General features: G+C 34.5%; 1 pseudogene; it reads right to left on the reverse strand.

Moving 5' to 3' along the window:
* Positions 1-474: 474 nt before the first annotated feature.
* LOC114398534 lies at positions 475-16,942 on the reverse strand (annotated as a pseudogene).
* Between the last annotated feature and the right edge of the window lie 4,408 nt (positions 16,943-21,350).

A 21,350-nucleotide genomic window follows, 5' to 3' on the forward strand; every position in this document is an offset into this window, starting at 1 on the left:
TTACTTCCAACTCACATAGCCCTATGTCCCACAAGCAACCAACATGATACTCCTTCTCACACTGGATAACAACCAGCAAAATATACTTAACTTTCTAAAAAAGAACAGTTCAATACAAATGTTGTCATGTATAAATCATACCTGGTCACAAATTATTACTTTACCAGAGAAGTTCATAAAAGGGTTAACAACTACGAGTTTGCAAAGAAGGGCTCAGATTGTTCCTGATCAGTTACTGCAAGGAAGGGCAAACCACTTCCAAGAACTTATATTTATGATTCCTATTCAACAAAGCAATTTTCCATAATACTTACTACCTAAAAAATATTAGTTACTCTTATTTGTTTTCTTCACAGGTAGTGACATTCAACAGAAATTAGACATTCAACTTTACTGCTAATTTCTCAGGTTATATTTGCTGAATATTCAACAACAACTTATTCTTCTACCTGTGTGGATTTCTTCTGTATAGTTTCACAATTGTGCATCTTCACTACTTGAGAAGTTAGAATTATCAGGTTTTTGATGAAACAAAATCTGGTCTTCATCTTTAATAGCAAGAGAAAACCACTTAGTGCATGCTTCCATGCTTTCAGGACTATGAGCCCCATCTAAAAAGAAGACAAGTTCATTTGGTATTTCATCATTGATGAACTGATCAGGAACAATCTGAGCCCTTCCTTGCAAACTCGTAGTTGTTAACCCTTTTATGAACTTCTTTGGTAAAGTGTGTTGCTTCATACAGGCAGATAAGTCACTTCAGAAGCATGATAAAAACAAGACATAAACAATAAAAAGTAAGGTAATAAAAGAACTATCTTTTCACATCTAGAACTTACTATATGTTTCAAGTACGAGTCTTCAAGAAGCCAACAGAAAGTATGGAGACACGACTTGATAACATGCAACATTAGTATGGCCAAGCATGCTAAATCTTATTGAAGCAATTATTTTTCTTTGCAAGGCAATGAAAAAATTATCATAATGTGAGTTTATGCCTAACTCAGCCCCAAAAGCTAGTTCAAGGGGTGAGAGTTGTCCCTCACTTATATATTCTAACTTGACTTTATTTTTAGCCGATGTGGGACTTGGTTTTTCCCAACAATAGAAAATATAAGAACCATCACTTAGATATAAAAAAGAATACTTACCCTTGCTTAGTAGAACAGCAGAAGCTCCAGCCTTCTGTGCATTCCATACCTTCAAAGCAAAGAAGCAATATGCAAAAGGAACACATAAAAAACACTTAGAATACACCCAAGCACCATATCAAGACTTGGTCATACTTACAACAAAAAACACCAAAAACCCTAAAAAGAACGACGGCTGAGAGTGGTGAGGGAGACTAGGATCGAGGTGAGGAAGGCCACGCACAGGTGGGCTAGAGATTTGAAAGGTGACACGATGACAATTTTGTAATTAGAGGGAATGAAAAACACGATGGTTTTACGTAAAATCGTCGTGGTTTTTATTCCCTCTAATTACAAAATTGTTACCGTGTGACATTCTAAGACGGTTTCACATAACCATCTTAGTGAAATCGTCTTATAATGTGTGTCGTAAAAAATAATTCTTTTAGTAGTGAACTGTTAAACTAAAATTTGATAAGTTCACAACACACAAGTATTATATTGTGTTTAGATGAGAAATTTCAAAGTTTCAAGAAATTTGAAATGCTAGAGATTTTAATTATACTTATTTAAACTTTCTTCATTTATAAATGATTTGTTTGGATAAATCAATTCAAATTTTTGAAATTTCAAATTCTTAGATTGGATGGGAGAATTCAATGCCTTCATATGCAAAATTTTTATTTTTAAGTCAACATTTAAAAAATGAAATTTCAATATTAAAATTTACTGAAAAATTGGTTATTTTTTTAAAATATTTAATAATTAAAAACTAATCTTAAATATTTAACCATTCAAAAATAATTTTAATGTTAGAGAATATTTAATAATAGTTTTAAATATTTAATAATTATAAATATTAATATTTTTATTAAAAATATAATATCATTTACTAATTATTCCATTCAACAACAATAAAGTCACTCTAGTAATAAAAATTACAATCAAGAGAAATAATTGATAACATGAAAACACAATATCATTATTGGGACATAACTACCCACAATCACAACATAAACAAGAAATCATTGTCAAGGTAAATATCATCCAATCATAATTCAAATTTTGCACAAATGACCTTTTCAGAAATGACATTTCAAATGGTATATAAAAGAAAGCTAAATAATGTAATTTTAAACTTGTTCATAAGTCATTGTTTTCCTATTTGACGTGTGCTTTTTACAATCTTCACCACTCAAGTAATAAATCTTTGAAGATCCTACTTCAATCCCAGTCAACATTTTCTCTACAAAATGCACAACAAATCCAATTAATTATTAATTTATACACTAACAAAGCAAAACCTTATTATCGAATAAAACATATGGCCTTGACTTATCAACATGTGTAGCAAGTCTCAAATCTCAACTTATTTAATAATAAATTTATCATAAGTTCAACAATAAGCATTACTTCCCCTAAAAAAACAATAAGCATTAGATGGTACACATCCAATAACATTTTCTACATCAATTATAATCAATATAAGAATATAAGAAAGTCAATATAAGAAAGTTTGAAAAACAGATATTATTTACTCAGCATACACATAGGTTTGCGTACGTTAGGACCAAAAAATAACAAACTTAAAATATTTTTATATTTATGAAAACAAAAAATATATTTTAACATATTCGTGGTCTTCTAAAACATGCACTTGGATGTGTCTGAGGTTATATTTTATATTCAAAGAAAAGTTAGAGAAAGGACTAAATTTGTTTTTGCCAAACTAATATTTTCTCTACAATCCCTAATTAGAAATATCACTACTAGAAAATTGGCATTTAGCATTGGTTATTTTGCACATTCAACATTTGTTTTGAAGCGATGTTGAAATTACCATTGTTAAAAGTAAATCATTTTTAACATCGGTTATAAACACTGATGTTGAAAGCCACTATACAACATCGGCTCTCCCAAAAACTGATGTGATATAGTAGAAAAGAAGCAAAAGATAACATTGGTTCTGGAAAAATCAATGTTATATGATACTTACAACATCAGTTTTAAAAGAATCGATGTCGTTTTTGCAAATTTTTATATTTTGTTCATTTTTTATATTCTCTTATTTTCTAGGAATCCCCTACATTTTTAACTTTGAGTCCATAAGCCAAATCTTCTTGTGGGTCTTTTCCACTGAGCTTTAGTTTGGTCAATGAAATAGTAATTAGATCTTCATAAATAGAATGTTATCAAATAAAGAAACATACAAATAACAAGTTATACCTGCTTTGAAATCTGAAGAGCTATCAGCTCAACTATACCAGTTCCAACCTTCAACAACCAAAATATATAAATTAAGAAAATTCCTCCCAAAGAAAAACAAATATAATTTCATTTCATATGTATATTCATGAATTCTCATAAATCATGTATTACTAAAAGGAAAAATGAATATAGGCCTACAGAGAAGGTACTAAAGCATAATAAAGATTAAGGTAATAACACATGTAGACTTAATGGAAAATTGTTAGTCGCTTTATACGACGGAATTTTGTATAGAAATCATTTTCCAAAACTTGTATAATTCCCCAATTTATGGTTATTTTATAGTGATTTTTGCAAATAAATTTTGTTTTATGGTAAACGCTGTCTCTAGAGCATGTCCATTGGATTTAATGATGAAATATGTGCAATTTCAGGTGAAAAAGAGGCTAAGTCATGAAGTGCCAAAAGTGACAGTTGAGCTTAGTTCAGTAGTTGGGCTAAGCATGCATCCACCGCTAAGCGTAGCTTTAGCGCACTTAGCGTGACAAAAGAATTTGGCAGGGCATCAATATCAAGGTCGCGTGCTAAGTGCGAGATCAGTGCGCTAAGCGCAGCAGGTGCCTTCAGCCAGGCTAAGCGCGAGATTGGCGCTAAGCCCAATTTAACTTACTCGCGCTAAGCGTGAGGGTGGCGCTAAGCGCAACGTCGCAATTTCAAAACCTATTTAAAGCCTGTTTTGTGCAGAACTAGGGTAGGAAGATGATTGGCACAGATTCCACAGTAGTCACAGTGCCTATTTCGGCAAGAGAGCCCTAGAAGCAGCAAAGAGGAGCAGCTTTTATAGAGATACCTAGGTTTTGTAAGCTAATTATGGTTAGGGTTTCTTCTATAATGGCTGGCTAAACACCCTAGTTAGGGATTTCTAATGAACAACTGATGTAAATACCTAATATCTAATTGATTGTGTTTTCTGTGTTCAATGCTTCATTCAATGCTTAATGTTTGTATGCTTTTGGTCTGATCACCCATTTGTGTGCACAATTAGGTGACTTTAGCATTGGGAAATGTACTGTTGCCTTAGAACTTGATTGAAGCAGGATCGAAACTTAGTCTTACATGAGGGATTTGCGGGTTAAGTTTTGGTTTTAATTATATTGTTACAATAATGTTGTTTAGTTTAGGCCTAGTCTTACATGAGGGATCTGTGGACGAAGCTTAGGCTAAACTTTCGTAAGCTACTTGAGCTGAGTCTAGTCTTACATGAGGGATTTGCAGATGAAACTCAGTTTAAGTTAGTCTAAACCTAAGAGGGCTGTCTAAATCGAGCCTAGTCTTACATGAGGGATCTGCGAATGAAGCTTGGATTAATTCGGCCTAACGAGGGATTGAAGGTTTAGTAATTTAGGGTATAACATAGAACACAAGAGCATGATTGATTATAGAAATATATTTCTATGCATCAACTTATTTGTTATAAAGACCCAACATTTCTACCCACTGCTGTCATTTTATTTACCTTGCATTTTATAGTTTTTAGCATAATAGTTTAGTTTAAATTCTGTTTGAAATTATCACTCTTACATGTTCTCTCAACAATGCTTCGATTCTGAACTTAATTCAAGTTAACATTAGTTCCCTGTGTTCGATACTCGGATTCATCTGTTTTAATATTTAAACACTTGACGATCCGGTGCGCTTTCCGATAAACCGGATTTCCCTTGAATATATTTGAATGAAGAAAAAGTGGAACAAAAAGTAACCGCAGGGGAAATTTCAAAAAAGTATTTATGGCGCCGTTGCCGGGGAACTAAACTGTTAGTAGAGTTTAGTTTAGTTTGCAACATTGCTTTAATTTTACTTTTTCAAATTTTTTGATTCTTTTGACTAACATAGTAGTTTTAGTACATTCATTGTTCGTTTGAACTGGATAATTGTTGTACTGTTCTTATATGCAAAGAAGATCTTCTCCAGGTGATTTGATTCCCATTGATTTGGAGATTAACGCCACTTGTAGAAGGTGTAATCAAGAGAGAATTAGAAATTTTTTGCAGGACTTAGAGGCAGCAGCAATTCCAGAGGAAGAAACTCAATCTTCTGAGGCATCTTCTAGTTTTCCTATTGCAGAATATTCTCATTTAGATCCTATTGAATACTACATCATGGCTTAAGAGCCAAGAAGAGTTACTCTGGAAGATTATTCACGTTCTAATGTGCCACAATTTTTCACCAGCATTGCACAACCAGAAGTTCAAGCACAAACCATTACTTATCCACCATCATTGATTCAGTTGATTCAGAATAATTTGTTTCATGGATTACCAAATGAAGACCCATATGCATATTTAGCCACTTACATAGAAATATACAATACTATTAGGTTGGCTGGAGTGCCTGAAGATGCAATCCGACTGAGCTTGTTTTCATTTTCTTTATCAGGAGAAGCCAAGAGGTGGCTTCATTCACTCAAAGGTAATAGTCTTAAGACATGGAATGAAGTTGTGGAGAAATTTCTGAAGAAATATTTTCCTAAGTCTAAGACCGCAAAAGGCAAAGCAGCCATATCTTCTTTTCACCAATTTTTCGATGAATCTTTGAGTGAAGCCTTGGAAAAATTCCGTGGTTTATTGAGAAATACTCCCACTCATGGATTCTCAGAATCGATACAGTTCAATATTTTTATAGATGGGTTAAGACCACGGTCCAAACAACTATTAGATGCTTCTGCATGTGGGAAAATCAAATTGAAGACCCCTGAAGAAGCCATGGATCTCATTGAAAATATGGCTGCAAGCGACATCGCTATTTTGAGAGATAGAGCTCATATTCCTACCAAACAGAGTTTTTTGGAGTTAACCTTTCAAGATGCACTTTTGGCACAAAACAAATTGTTGTCTAAGCAACTGAAACACTAAGTAAGTTTCCAACTCAAATTCATTCTGCACATACTTCACATGCTTTTGTTTTACTGGTTGCAAGATGTACCATCTGTGGGGGAGCTCATGAATCTGGATGTTGTATTCCTATTGAAGAACACCTCACTCGTGAAGTCAATTACATGGGAAATCAGCCCATAAACAATTTTAATGCAGGAGAATTTTCTGGATTCCCAGATGGCCAGCAATATAATCAACAATAGGGACAATGGAGGAACCACCCTGGAAATCAGTTCAATGGAGATTAAGGTGGATCATCCACAAGGCCACAATAGCAAGGGCCTAATCTATATGATCGCACGACGAAGCTGGAAGAGCCTCTAGCTCAGTTTATGCAGGTTTCTACTTCCAATAAGAAGAGCACAGAGTCCACCATAAAGAATCTTGAGGTCCAAGTGGGACAACTTGCAAAGCAATTGGCGGATAGATCATCAAGTAGTTTTACAGCTAATACAGAGAAAAATCCCAAGAAGGAATGTAAAGCTGTGATGACTAGAAGTAGAATGACAATCCAAGGAGATGATAGTGAAGCTAGAAAGAAGATGGAGGAACATAAACAACAGCTGGCACTTAAGCCAGCCCTTGAACCTGTTTCTGATTTTGTAGAACTTGAAGAGATTAATGAGGAGACTGAAGATGATAAGGAAGAAGAGACACCAATAAAAGAGAAAGAATAAAAGAAGAAAAAGAAAAAGAAAAAAAAGTTGAAAAATGAAAAACAAAAAGAGAAAGTTGTTGATGATGAGATAAGGAAAGGCAAGAGTGAGGCAAACACTGACAAGAAAAAGGATACTACTCCAAATGAAGGCAAGGAAGTACCTTATCCTTTGGTACCTTCCCGGAAAGAGAAAGAAAGACATTTGGCCAGATTTCTTGATATCTTCAAGAAACTGGAAATTACTTTACCCTTTGGATAAGCACTTCAACAAATGCCCCTCTATGCCAATTTTTTTAAAAGATATGCTGAAAAAGAAGAACCGATACATCCACAGTGACAGAATTTTGGTAGAAGGCAATTGTAGTGTTGTGATTCAACGTATTCTTCCACCTAAGCACAAAGATCTTGGAGTTGTCACGATACTGTGTTCCATTGGTGAGGTTGTTGTAGGAAAAGCTCTCATAGATTTGGGAGCTAGTATCAACTTAATGCCTCTCTCCATGTGCCGACGACTTGGAGAGCTTGAGATAATGCCTACACGCATGACCCTTCAGTTGGCAGATCGCTCCATCACAAGACCGTTTGGAGTGATTGAAGATGTTTTGGTGAAGGTGAAACACCTTTCATTCCCAATAGATTTTGTAGTTATGGATATAGAGGAAGATAATGACATTCCCATAATTTTGGGTCGTCCTTTCATGTCCATAACCAACTGCATAGTTGATATAGGAAATGGTAAATTGGAATTAAGTGTAGAGGATCAGAAAGTTTCATTTAACTTATTTGAAGCCATGAAGCATCCAAATGGTTTGAAATCCTGTTTTGGTATGGACAAAATAGAACAGGAAATTGATAAAGTTGCCACAGCCATGGCGCTACACTCTCCTTTGTAAAAAGCATTGATTAATCAAATGGAGTGTCTGACTAAAGAAGAAGAGCATGAAGTGAAGACTTGCCTTAAAGAGTTAGATGGTGCAGGAGAAAACTCTGAGGGACATTATGCATTTGAAGAATTGAAGAACAGTGAGCAAATAGAAAAACCAAAAGTAGAATTGAAAACCTTACCTGCACATTTGAAGTATGTATTTTTGGAGGGCAAAAATTCAAAACCTGTGATTATCAGCAGCTTGTTGAAGAAAACTGAAGAAAATCAGTTAGTGCAGATTGAACCGGTAGCTTGGGTACCTCCTTGCCAACTTGAGTACCTCCTTGCGAACCTCTTCCTTCATGATTGGGTACAACCTGCACAACAGCTTATTACAAGCCAGTAAGACAGCCTCAAAGAAGATTGAACCCAATCATGAAGGAAGAGGTTCGCAAGGAGGTACTCAAGTTGCTGGAAGTAGGCCTTATTTATCCCATTTCAGATAGTGCTTGGGTTAGCCTTGTGCAGGTTGTACCCAAGAAAGGAGTTATGACACTCATAAAAAATGATAAAGATGAGTTAATATCCACAAGGACTGTCAGTGGGTGGAGAATGTGTATTGATTATCAGAAACTGAACGATGCCACTCGGAAGGATCATTATCCTCTTCCTTTCATGGACCAGATGCTTGAAAGACTTGCAGGACAGTCGTATTATTGTTTTCTAGATGGGTATTCTGGATATAATCATATCACTGTAGATCCCAAGGATCAGGAGAAAACTGCTTTCACTTGCCCCTTTGGTGTATTCGCATATAGGCGTATGCTCTTTGGCTTGTGTAATGCTCCAGGTACTTTTCATAGGTGTATGATGGCTATTTTTTCTGACATGGTGGAAAAATGCATTGAAGTTTTCATGGACGATTTCTCTATTTTTGCGCCATCTTTTGAAGGCTGCTTATCAAATCTTGAAAGAGTGCTACAGTGATGTGAAGAGTCCAATCTAGTTCTCAATTGGGAGAAATTTCGTTTTATGGTTCAAGAAGGAATAGTGCTAGGGCATAAGATTTCAGTAAGAGGGATAGAGGTGGATAAGGCAAAGATTGATGTAATCGAGAAACTACCTCCCCCATGAATGTCAAGGGGATAAGAAGTTTCCTAGGACATGCGGGGTTCTACAGGAGATTCATCAAAGATTTCTCCAAAGTAGCTAAACCGCTAAGCAATTTGTTGAATAAAGATGTTACTTTTGTGTTTGATGAAGAATGTATGAAAGCATTTAATGAGCTGAAAACAAAATTAGTGTCTGCACCAGTAATTACAACACCAGATTGGGGGCAAGAATTTGAGCTAATGTGCGATGCAAGTGATTACGCTGTAGGTGTTGTGCTTGGACAAAGGAACAGAAAAAATTTTCATACCATTTACTATGCCAACAAGGTTCTAAATGACGCATAGGTGAACTATGCTATCGCAGAAAAAGAAATGCTGGCAATTGTCTACGCACTTGAAAAGTTCAGATCTTATTTGGTAGGATCAAGAGTTATCATCTACACTGATCATGCAGCTATTAAGTACTTACGCAACAAGGCTGATTCCAAACCAAGATTGATAAGAAAGATCTTGTTGTTACAGGAATCTGATTTGGTGATTCGGGATAAAAAAGGATCGGGGAATGTTGTAGCTGATCATTTGTCAAGATTGGTGAATGAGGAAGTTACAGCAAAAGAAGCTAAAGTTAGAGATCAATTTCCTGATGAATCATTATTTTTAGTAAGTGAAAGACCCTAGTTTGCTGATATGGCCAACTTTAAAGTTGCAGGAATCATCCCAAAGGACTTAAATTGGCAGCAAAGAAAGTAATTTTTGCATGATGCCCGATTCTATATCTGGGATGATCCATATCTGTTCAAAATAGGAACTGATAATCTCCTAAGAAGATTTGTGATGCAAGAAGAGGCCAAGAGTATTTTATGGCATTGCCACAATTCTCCATGTGGCGGCCATTATGGTGGAGACAAAACAGCAACCAAGGTTTTGCAATCTGGATTCTTTTGGCCCACACTGTTTAAAGATGCTCATCACCATGTGCTGCACTGTGATCAATGTCAAAGGATAGGTGGTATAGCAAGAAGAAACGAGATGCCTTTATAGAATATTGTGGAGGTTGAGGTATTTAATTGTTGGGGGATTGACTTTGTAGGTCCTTTCCCTTCATCTTGTGGTAATGAATATATACTAGTAGTTGTTGACTATGTCTCCAAATGGGTTGAAGCAGTGGCTACCCCGTATAATGATGCCAAGACTGTGGTGAAAAAGAACATTTTCTCAAGATTTAGGGTGCCTAGAATTTTGATTAGTGATGGAGGTACACACACTTTTGCAATAATTAGTTACAGAAGGTCTTGAAACAATACAATGTGAGACACAAGGTAACATCTCCTTATCACCCCCAAACAAATGGGCAAGCAGAAGTGTCAAACAGGGAATTGAAAAAGATTTTGGAGAAGACTGTCGCTTCTACTATAAAAGACTGGTCTATCAAATTAGATGACGCTTTATGGGCATACAAAACAACATTCAAGACTCCAATAGGCTTATCTTCATTTCAAATGGTGTATGGCAAGTCTTGTCATCTACCAGTGGAGATGGAATATAAAGCACACTGGGCATTGAAGTTTTTGAATTTTGATGAAACCACATCCAGAGAACAAAGGAGACTGCAACTCTTGGAATTGGAAGAAATGAGATTGACTACTTATGAATCCTCAAAGCTGTATAAAGACAAGGTAAAAAAGTATCATGACAAAAAGTTGCTCAAGAAGGACCTCCAACCAGGACAACAAGTGTTACTATTCAATTCAAGACTTAAATTATTTCCAGGGAAGCTTAAATCTAAATGGTCCGGACCATTTACCATCAAAAAGGTCAGACTATACGGAGCAGTGGAGCTTTGTGATCCTTAATCTAAAGACCCTAATAGGACATGGGTAGTTAATGGGCAAAGGTTAAAGCCATATCATGGTGGAGAGATAGAAAGATTGAACATTGTTCTATGCTTGGATCCTGGATAACAGGATGATGCGTCAAGCTAGTGACGTTAAAGAAGCGCTTACTGGGAGGAAACCCAACTTTTCTTTCCCTTCTCTATCTCCATTTTTTTATTTCTTGCATGTAGTTAGGACATCTTGCTTGTGATTGTGATTGATTTCAGCTTGTTTAGTAATGAACAAAAAGGGTTTTTAAATTATGTGTGAAGAGATAAGCAGAAAATGACTTAGAAAAATTTTCTGATTGCTTATCCGCTAAGCGCAAACCTTGCGCTAAGCACCATCTCTTCATGCGCTAAGCCAAGCTTGCTCTCGCTAAGCGCAAAGACCCCTGATTGATTGGCTGAATGGTTAAGCTAAGCGCATATCGCTGCGCTAAGCCCAACATCTTCACTATAAGTTGCACCTTAAGCAATGGGCTTACCGTGGATGATGCGCTAAGCGCCACTTCCTCTCTGTGAAAATTTATTATAGTTGTGCTAAGCGTACCATCGTGCGCTAAGCCCCAGATTCATTCTGTAAGTTGAGCTTTCAAGCTGAGCTTAGCGGGAAAGGATGTGCTAAGCGCCAACATCATTCTGTTTTGAAGTCATTGGAAGTGCACTTAGCACAGGTAGTGGTGCTAAGCCTGAATCATTCACTGTAAGTTGAAGCTTGATGTACGCTAAGCCTCGCATCTTAGGCTAAGCGCATATTGCAGAAAGATTTTTGGTGTAGCAGAAAGCACTAAGCGCCGTTGTCACACTAAGCCCCAAATGCTTACTGGATTTTACAACTTCAAGTTGGGCTTAGCGCGAGGCTAGGCTAAGCGCTAGTGTTTTAAACTCAATCGTCACATTGGCACACTAAGCACAGCTAAGCTCTAAGCGCGCCATACGAATTTCAGTTTTTTTAAAAAGTAGAGGTAGAGGCATTTAGGTTGCTACCTTTGCACCCAAACCTCTGCAACCACTCATCCTTGAGCATTCTTTTGTTTCTACTATGTGCTTACTGCTCCTCTGCATCCTTTGCTTCCTCATACTCTACATTATACATCCACGTAAGTTTTTCGGATTTCCTTTTGCTTTGTATTTCATGCTTCACACCTTAGGATAGAGGATTTATGTTTCCTTAGCTAGTATTGTTGTAGGTTAGGTTACCTAGTTTTAGGGTTAGGTATTTTAGGACTTTAGGTAGTTTAGAAGCCCATTAGGGGCAATGTGGTTAAAAAGGGGTGAAAACCCTACATGTGTTTCTGGGATTCGCGATGAAAGCGCTAAGCGCGCCTGCAGCGCTTAGCCTGTTCATCGCAACTGTTAAAATTTTTCAGATTTTTTATGATCGCACTAAGCGGACCATGTCGCGATAAGCGCATTCATTTTGGCTGTTGAATGCAGATGCTAAGCGCGCTTGTGCGCCAAGCGTCAATGGTATACTGAGGTACTAGAGTAGTTCAGAGCGCGCCTGTGTGCTAAGCCTCAATGTCTTTATGTTGAGGCTGAGCTAAGCGCCAATATGCTGCGCTAAGCTCCAGTCCTCTTCTGTTTCTAAAATTGTAGACTTAGGCTAAGCGCCCCTGTGCGCTAAGCCTATTCTGTAGAAAAAAATGTTTTTTGTGTCTTCGAGCTCGGCGCGCTAAGCTCAGCATGCTGCGCTAAGCGCCCAGATCTGTTTTTAGTTTAATTTTTCTATTTTCTTGAGAATAAACCTATGCTAATCTTGTGTGTTTTGTCTTATATTTTGCAAATGGCTTCTAGGAAAAGAAAGGCACCCTCTACACCTACCCAAGTCAGATTTGATAGATCCAGATTCACTTCCCGAGAGGCTTGGGAAAAGATACACAAATGTTATTGCGCCTAGGAAGCTTTTGCCAGAGAGGAATGTGGTGGTCTACTATACAGAGTTTGATGAGTTCAAGGAGGAACTTGAGAGACGTCACTGGGATGAGGAGTTGACTGATTTCATTGACAACAACATCAATGTTGCCATTGTGAAGGAATTCTACGCCAACCTCTATGACCCCGAGGATAAATCACCTAAGTAGGTGAGGGTGAAAGGTCATTTGATTAAGTTTGATGAAGACACTCTTAACACTTTCTTGAAGACCCTTGTTATTATGGAAGAGGGGGAATCACTCTGTGCTTATTCTAGATTTTCACTCCTAAGGCCTGATCCTCAGGAGTTAGCTGCTAAGCTTTGTATCCCAAGGAGGGGATTCGAGCTTAATGCTGATGGTTATCCTTTGAAGATATTGAGGAAGAACATGACCACCCTAGCTCAGACATGGAGCGTTCTTTCCTTCTTGAACTCGATTCCCACCTCCCACACTTCTGATGTCACTCTTGACAGGGCCAGACTCATCTATGGCATTATTATGAAGATGGATATGAATGTGGGGTACCTCATCTCCCACCAGATCTCCCTCATTGCTCAACATGACACATCTAGACTTGGATTTCCGACCTTGATTACAACTTTATGTAAGGCTAGGGGAGTTCAGTCTGACTCGAGATCCTTGGAGAGCCTGAGTCCTGCCATTAATTTGGCATACATTAAGAAGAACTATTGGAATCTTGATGATCCAACAATAACTTTTAGAGGACCCAGGAAGGCCAGAAGGAAGAGATCTGAGGCCCCTTCCACTTCAGCACCAGAGACAGGAGGTCCTTCTTCTTCTGCACTTCCTCCATCTTCCTCCATAGAGATCCCGGTGATTCCTCCTACATCCACACAGATTCCTACTAGCGCTAAGCCCAATTTCACTTACTTGCGCTAAGCGCGAGGGTGGCGCTAAGTGCAGCGTCACGATTTCAGAGCCTATTTAAAGCCTGTTTTATGCAGAATTAGGGTAGGCAGATGATTGGCACAGATTCCACAGCAGCCATAGTGCCTATTTCGGGATAAGAACCCTAGAAGCAGCAAAGAGGAGCATCTTTTGCAGAGATACCTAGGTTTTGTAAGCTTATTATGGTTAGGTTTTTTTCTATAATGGCTAGCTAAACACCCTAGTTGGGGATTTCTAATGAACAACTGATGTAAATACCTAATATCTAATTGATTGTGTTTTCTGTGTTCAATGCTTCATTCAATGCTTAATGCTTGTATGCTTTTGGTCTGATCACCCATTTGTGTGTACAGTTAGGTGACTTTAGCATTGGGAAATGTACTGTTGCCTTAGAACTTGATTGAAGCAGGTTCGAAGCTTAGTCTTACATGAGGGATTTGCGGGTTAAGTTTTGGTTTTAATTATGTTGTTACAATAATGTTGTTTAGTTTAGGCCTAGTCTTACATGAGGGATCTGCGGGTGAAGCTTAGGCTAAATTAGGCTAAACTTTCGTAAGCTACTTGAGCTGAGTCTAGTCTTACAAGAGGGATTTGCGGATGAAACTCAGTTAAAGTTAGTCTAAACCTAAGAGGGCTGTCTAAATCGAGCCTTGTCTTACATGAGGGATCTGCGGATGAAGCTTGGATTAATTCGGCCTGACGAGGGATCGAAGGTTTAGTAATTTAGGGTACAACATAGAACACAAGAGCACGATTGATTAGAGAAATATATTTCTATGCATCAACTTATTTGTTATAAAGACACAACATTTCTACCTACTGCTGTCATTTTATTTACCTTGCATTTTATAATTTTTAGCATAATAGTTTAGTTTAAATTCTGTTTGAAATTATCACTCTTACATGTTCTCTCAACAATGCTTCGATTCTGAACTTAATTCAGGTTAACATTAGTTTCCTGTGTTCGATACTCGGATTCATCCATTTTAATTTTTAAATACTTGACGATCCGGTGCACTTTCCGGTAAACCGGATTTCCCTTGAATATATTTGAACGAAGAAAAAATGGAACAAAAAGTAACCGCAGGGGAAATTCCAACACAAATGCAAACCAATCTCCCTCAGACTCGTATCTCTTTAGCACCCAGGAATAAAAACGTATGGTCAGCTAAGGTCCCCCCAACTAATTTTAGGGATGCAAGCAATCCTGCTAATACCACAGATTGTGTACCCTGCATTAAACAAAAGAAGGGCATAATCAGTAACCTAAAATACAAATAAGGAATTGTGCACAAGTCAAAAAGCTTTAAAGCATGCTACATGTATATCATCATTGAGAAAAAGATGAGATAAGTTGTATTTTTCCAGTAGATCAAATGCATTATGATTAGCGGAATCCTCAAACTGAAAAGGAATAACGAAAATTATGAAGACAATAATTTCAAGCAAACCAAAGCCACTGCAATTGTTGAATCTGATATATTACCTGTATGAGAACTTTCTCCCCATAGTTCTGCTTAACTGCGCGCATGAACTCTTTTAGAAGCTCTACATATTTGTGAACCACAACAAATAATTATCATGTTAATGGAATAGAAACATCACACTCAAATTATTTTTAAAAAAATGTGCATTAATTAGTATGTTTGTGAGGGCCAAGTATAATCAGACCTGCCCAGTTGTCTGTTTTTGTTTAAGTCCAATGTAAAACTCATCATTCAACAAATTCTCATTGTTTGTGCCAACATCAATGGTTATTGGCAAGCACTGAAGTAAGAGAAGATCCAAATAGCAATTTATTATTTGATAAACTACGAGGGAAGGAAAGGAAGGGAAGGGAAAAGGAATAGATAAAACAAGATTTAGTAGTTCTAATAGATGAAGAGCGAACACCTCCTAAAGTTGTATAGAGAGAAAGTTTCCCAATAGGAATTCCTATTCCCTAACAAAATTTTAGAAAAATTATGTTACTGTAATTGTCTTTGTGTGCAGATTTAAGAGACTAACACTATATTTTACTTGGCAACCAAGATCTCCAAATCCTAATATATGCTCATCATTAGTCTAACAAAGTTTACATGGTAATATACAATTCAAATGATAAAACTAGTTCCACAAATTCTAATAGGACCAGATAAAGACAATCAATGATGAAATGTAAGCACCCCCCACCCCTTTCACACACACACTTTGGTCAGCTCAAGTACAATAGGTGATTCATTTTGTACTGTAAAAAACTATACACCAAAACCACCAGGTGTGCAGTTGATCAAAGTTTGCTCATGAACAAAAAAACATAGCACAAAAAGGACATTTCATACCTTAGTGGCTTTTTAACTTGTTGAATCATCATGGCAATAACTGCATTGTTAACCTTCGGAACCCGTGTTGTCTAATCAAGATTTGCATAGCACATATGATCTTTAGCACTTTTGCTAAATAGTGAACAAGCAGTCGAAGCATAGCATAGGCTTTGAGTATCAAGCATCAAGAACACTTGTACAACGAGATCAAAATTAGTAGCTAGAGAGAGCTTACTTATCACTTCCACGCAGAAGCACATTTAAAACCTACAGTAGTTCCCCATAATAATCAATGGAAATTTCAATCTTTTCGTGCAAAAAAATGCAACCATAGACTCGTGCTCTGCATGTTCGTCCACAAGCACTTCATCTATGTAGGGCATCTTTGTATTTAGATACTTAGAAAACTAGAATCCAATTATATTCAATAAAAACCATTTCCATAATATATAGAAAAGGCTTTCCTAGAAAAAGGGGAAAATTAACAAAAAAATCAACATCGTTGAAACAACACAACCACTAACTTAATTAATTAGGTCACCAACACAAAACGCAAAAGCACAAATATACAATAAGGGGAAACAAAGGAAAAACATTACTCTTTTTTAGCAACATTTGAAGCATAGCATAGCATGATTATTATTATTATTATTACATTGAAATTAAAATAAAAACAAATAGGTATAATAAGGTGGCATTAAAAAATTAGAGGTGAAGGAAATGAAAAAGGAAAGTGAGAGTGACCTTGATGGTGAGGTCGGGAGGGAGGGGCCAGGAGAGGGAATTGTGGTTGGAAGCGCGTTTGCGGGAGGAGTGTCTGGCAATGTCGAAGAAGAGAGAGGCCATTTTTAGGGCACAATTGATGAGATCGGAATCACCGTTTGAGGGGACCGATTGGAGGAGCCTCGTGATGGAGAGATCAAGGGATAGAGAACCCACTTCTGAGAAGGAGAGAAACGCCTTCAGTCGATGATCCACCTCGCCCAGATTCTTTGCTCTAGGGTTTTGCGATGGACACAGATGTTTCACCATTAACGACAACGACGTTATTGAGTTAAGAATAGAGGAATGGGAATCCTGGTATAGTAGCAAGCACACTACCCACTAACACACACGAGTGAGTGGGAATCCATGGTATTAAAAAAGAGTCAACATGGGTTTTCAAAAATCAATGTTAACTAATTACTAACAACATCATTTTTTGAAAACCGATGTTAACATTGTACTAGTAGCATCGGTTTTCAAAAAACCGATTTTATATTTCTTTTAGTAACATCGGTTTTTCGAAAACCAATGTTAAGAAGTTCCATTTATTTATGGAAATGCCATTGTGAATAATTTAACATCGTTTTTCTTGTAACCGATGTTAAATTGATGACGTTGATTGCATATTTTGTAGTAGTGTGTTAAAGAAGCTTCAAAAAATGCTAGAACACCATGGGTTGACACTATAATTAAGATTTTGTGAGACATCATTTTATTAATATATCCTTTGTTAAGGTGGTTTAGGAGAAATTAAGAAGTTAATTTTAAACATATAATGTAACTAAATACTTTCAGTGTTAGACTATTGATATGATAGAATAATTAGTTGCAAGTTATTAGAATTTATATTCAAGTTATAACTCAATTAAATATGAATAAAATTCTAATTATTTCATCTTTCAATATGGTATCATAGAGTCACGAGTATAACAGCCAAATCAATCATTATTTTTCCCCTTCATGATCACTAATCATTGCTTCCAATCTCCCCATCAAATTTAGCCTCTACCAATTAACAAATGTCTCATCTCTTTGAAGCCATAACTTTTTGGCTATGTAACGAGGATCATATCATGTCCTCCATCCAAAGTCAATCCTAATGGTTAAGATTTTTTTTTCTTCTATATATCTTTTTAGGTGGTTAAGCCATTTTTCTTCTGCCTTTTAGGTGGTTAAGCATTTTTCTTGTTTATGTTTTTTTAGGTACTTATGCTTTTTAGGTGGTTAAACTGTTTTTTGTTTTTGTCTTTTTATGTGGTTAATCCCTTTTGTTTTTGCCTTTTTAATAGTTAAGCCATTTTGCTTTTACTTTTTAGGTGGTTAAGCCTTTTTGTTTCTATTTTTTAGGTGGTTAAACCTTTTTGTTTCTGTCTTTTGGTGGTTAAGCTTTTTTTGTTTGTTTTTTTATGTGGTTAAGCCCTTTTACTTCTTCCTTTTAGGTGGTTAAGTCTTTTTCTTACTTCTGCCTTATTAGGTGGTTAAGTCTTTTTACTTTTGTCTTATGGTGGTTAAGCATATTTGCTTCTACCTTATATTGGTTAAGTGTGTTAGCTTTTGTCTTATGGTGGTTAAGTGTGTTTGCTTCTTTTAAGATGTTAAGCCTTGTGTTATAACTTCTGCTTAATGGTTAAGTTTATGTTTGTTGGCTTTGGTCGACGTGCAAACCTTCTCACCAAAGATCTTACATTTTTGTGTCATAAATTTCTGATGAATAAGATTGACATTATCTTCATCACCACCATCTTGTAGGAGCGTGTTAGACTATTGATATGAAAAACAATTAATTACAAGTTGTTACAATTTAAATTCAAGTTATAGATAATTTTATAGATAATATAGAGTATATTATTCTTCTATATATATATATATATATATATATATATATATATATATATATATATATATATATATATATATATATATATATTTGTACACTCACAATTAACTATCAACAAAATAGACAACTATTAGAGTAAACCACCACAACAAACTATTGGAACTTGATACATAACATTAAATAAAGATTTAAATATATTTTTTATTCCTGCAATTTAACATTTTTCTCATTTTCATCCCTACAATTATTTTTTTTGTTTAGTCTTTACAAAATGTGTTTGTTTTGTTTTTGTCCTTAAAGTGCTTTTTAATAGTATTTTGAATAGTAAAGAAAAGTATTTTGAATAGTGAAAAAACGTTATCTAAAATGATATAAAGACGAAAAAGAAAACAAGTGCATTTTGCAAGGACTAAAGCGAAAAAAATCAAGGATAAAATAAAAAAAATGTTAAATTACAAGGACTAAAAAGACATTTAAAGCTTAAATAAATAAAGTGTAATTAAAAAAATATAAACCGATTAGGAAAAGGTTTAATGATTTGTTTTAATTGAGTATAATTTTCTTTAACATACTTTTTACTTTTATTTAAAAAATGTTTTTTACTATTTGTTAAAATTTTATTAGAAATGACATTTTTTTTTAAAAAAAATCCTGCTTCTTATACAATATGTTTCTTCTAATTTTTTACTAATTGTTTTTTAAAAAAATAACTTGGGTTGTCTAACTTTAAAAAAATGGAATCAAACAATTCTACAATAAATTATTAGTATATTTTTTTTATGTCTTTAAATATAGATCATCAATACAATTCTTTCTTCTATTTATTTGTAATGCCCTTGGTGTTGTCTTATAATTCAAGAATTGATCTGTCTTATAAATAAATAAAAAATTGTCATGGATTGCTTAATTTCATTTTTTATTTTTTTATAGGAACATTTCATTTTTACTTAAGAAATCCATTTTAACTTATATTTTAAAAAGAGTGTGTTATGGATTCTTTTAATATTTCTAAAATTTATATTATCATGTGTTGTGAACAATTTATAATATAATTTTTTTACACATATATTTAAGAGATAGAATTGGTTATATGTTAATAGGGTAAAATAGTTTTACAATATTATATTATCACACACCATCATTATGTAAAGTTTATTAATTTTTACAAAATCTACTTTTTTGATCACATACGCCTCTTTTTTTTTAATTATGTTATTGATACAAAGTATTTATGACTAATCTCCGTTAAAAACTTGATTAATCATCTTTAGTAGGATTTTTTTCTTTCAACCACGTTTTTTCCATCCACAAGACTTGAACTCGAGACCTTACTTAAGGGGATCAAGTTCAATATTACTCAAACCTAAGACTTGTGAGTATACATGCCTCATTTTGATCACACACACCTCATAGTAAATAAACATGACTTCAAAAATCAAAATTAAAGAGTTTAATTGCTATGTATTGACAGCTTAAGTCAACCAATTAAAAATAAGGTAATTGTTTTAAGGTTTTGTTAACTAGAGTCCTTAGTGTATAGGTTAAGGAATTAAAAAAAGTATTTATTATCAAAATCATAGGAAACCGTAAAAAATATCATGGACTATAATTTTGTATATTCAAATAAAATATTTCTCTTTTAATTTTGTATATTCAATATAATTCCATTAAAATATTCTTTAACCCAAGCACATTGGATGACATTTGCTTTGTTTTAAAAGTGGCTTAAATATGCTTTTCAAATTTGATTCTTGTAAAATGTTTTGTTCATTTTGTCATTGTAGTAAGTTTGTGTTTTTTCAATTTTGGTCATTAGATATTTACTAATTTTTAGTCGATATAAGTTTACATTTTTCAATTTTGGTTATTATAAGTGTGAACTTACCGGGACTATAAATGAAAAAAATGAAATCTTAACAAGACTAAAATTAAAAAGTCACTAACTTACAAGAATTAAAAATGAACAAAAAAATTTATAAGAATCAAAATTGAAAAAGTGTCAATTTATAGGGACTAAAATTAAAAAAGTGAACTTTCGTGAACCAAAAATGAAAAAACATTACTTCTTTTTATAAGATCCAAGTTTAAAATAATATTTATTTATTTTTATAAGACTCGTTCTATAATCTTACTTGCATTGACTAAAAATATATTTCATTATAAGAAATAATATATGGACACACAATTAGAAGAGAGATTAGTATTAACTATATAGAAAATTTTAAAAATTTAAAACAAATTTATTACTATCAATTAAATTAAATATTTTTCTAAGTTTTTTAAATCTTAATGAATTAGATAATTGAATCTTACTTGTAGGAAAGAAGAGAAGAGAGTAACTTATAGAAATCAAAAATATATTTAAACAAACTCAACACTTTATCCTCTAATTAGAGAAAAAAAAAGAAGGCTTTGCATTGATGGACTGAAATATAAACAACAAAAATTTATGTATGATAGACTAAAATATAAACAAAAAGTATTTCCTATTTAATAATATCATTTCCAAACTAGTCTTCGTTTAATTAGCATTTTGTTTTGATCAACTTTTTTTTATCCTGTGTAATTAAATATAAATAGTATTTTAGGAAATGAAGTAATTTTTTTATTAAAAAATACTAAATGATGTTAAGTAATTTTCTTAATAAATGCCTGATTTTTTTCTTTATATTTCAATTCATAAGTTGTAGAACATATTAACAATTATTTATAATTAAATAATACCGTAAACTACACCCTCAATATATGATTATTAAACTTCATGACTTATTTTACTCAAAATTCAACTCCTAATTTTAATTTTAACGACTGTAATGAAGGAAATTAAGATTTCTTTCT

Source organism: Glycine soja, chromosome 19 (genome assembly GCF_004193775.1).
Source record: "Glycine soja cultivar W05 chromosome 19, ASM419377v2, whole genome shotgun sequence".
Lineage (NCBI taxonomy): Eukaryota > Viridiplantae > Streptophyta > Magnoliopsida > Fabales > Fabaceae > Glycine > Glycine soja.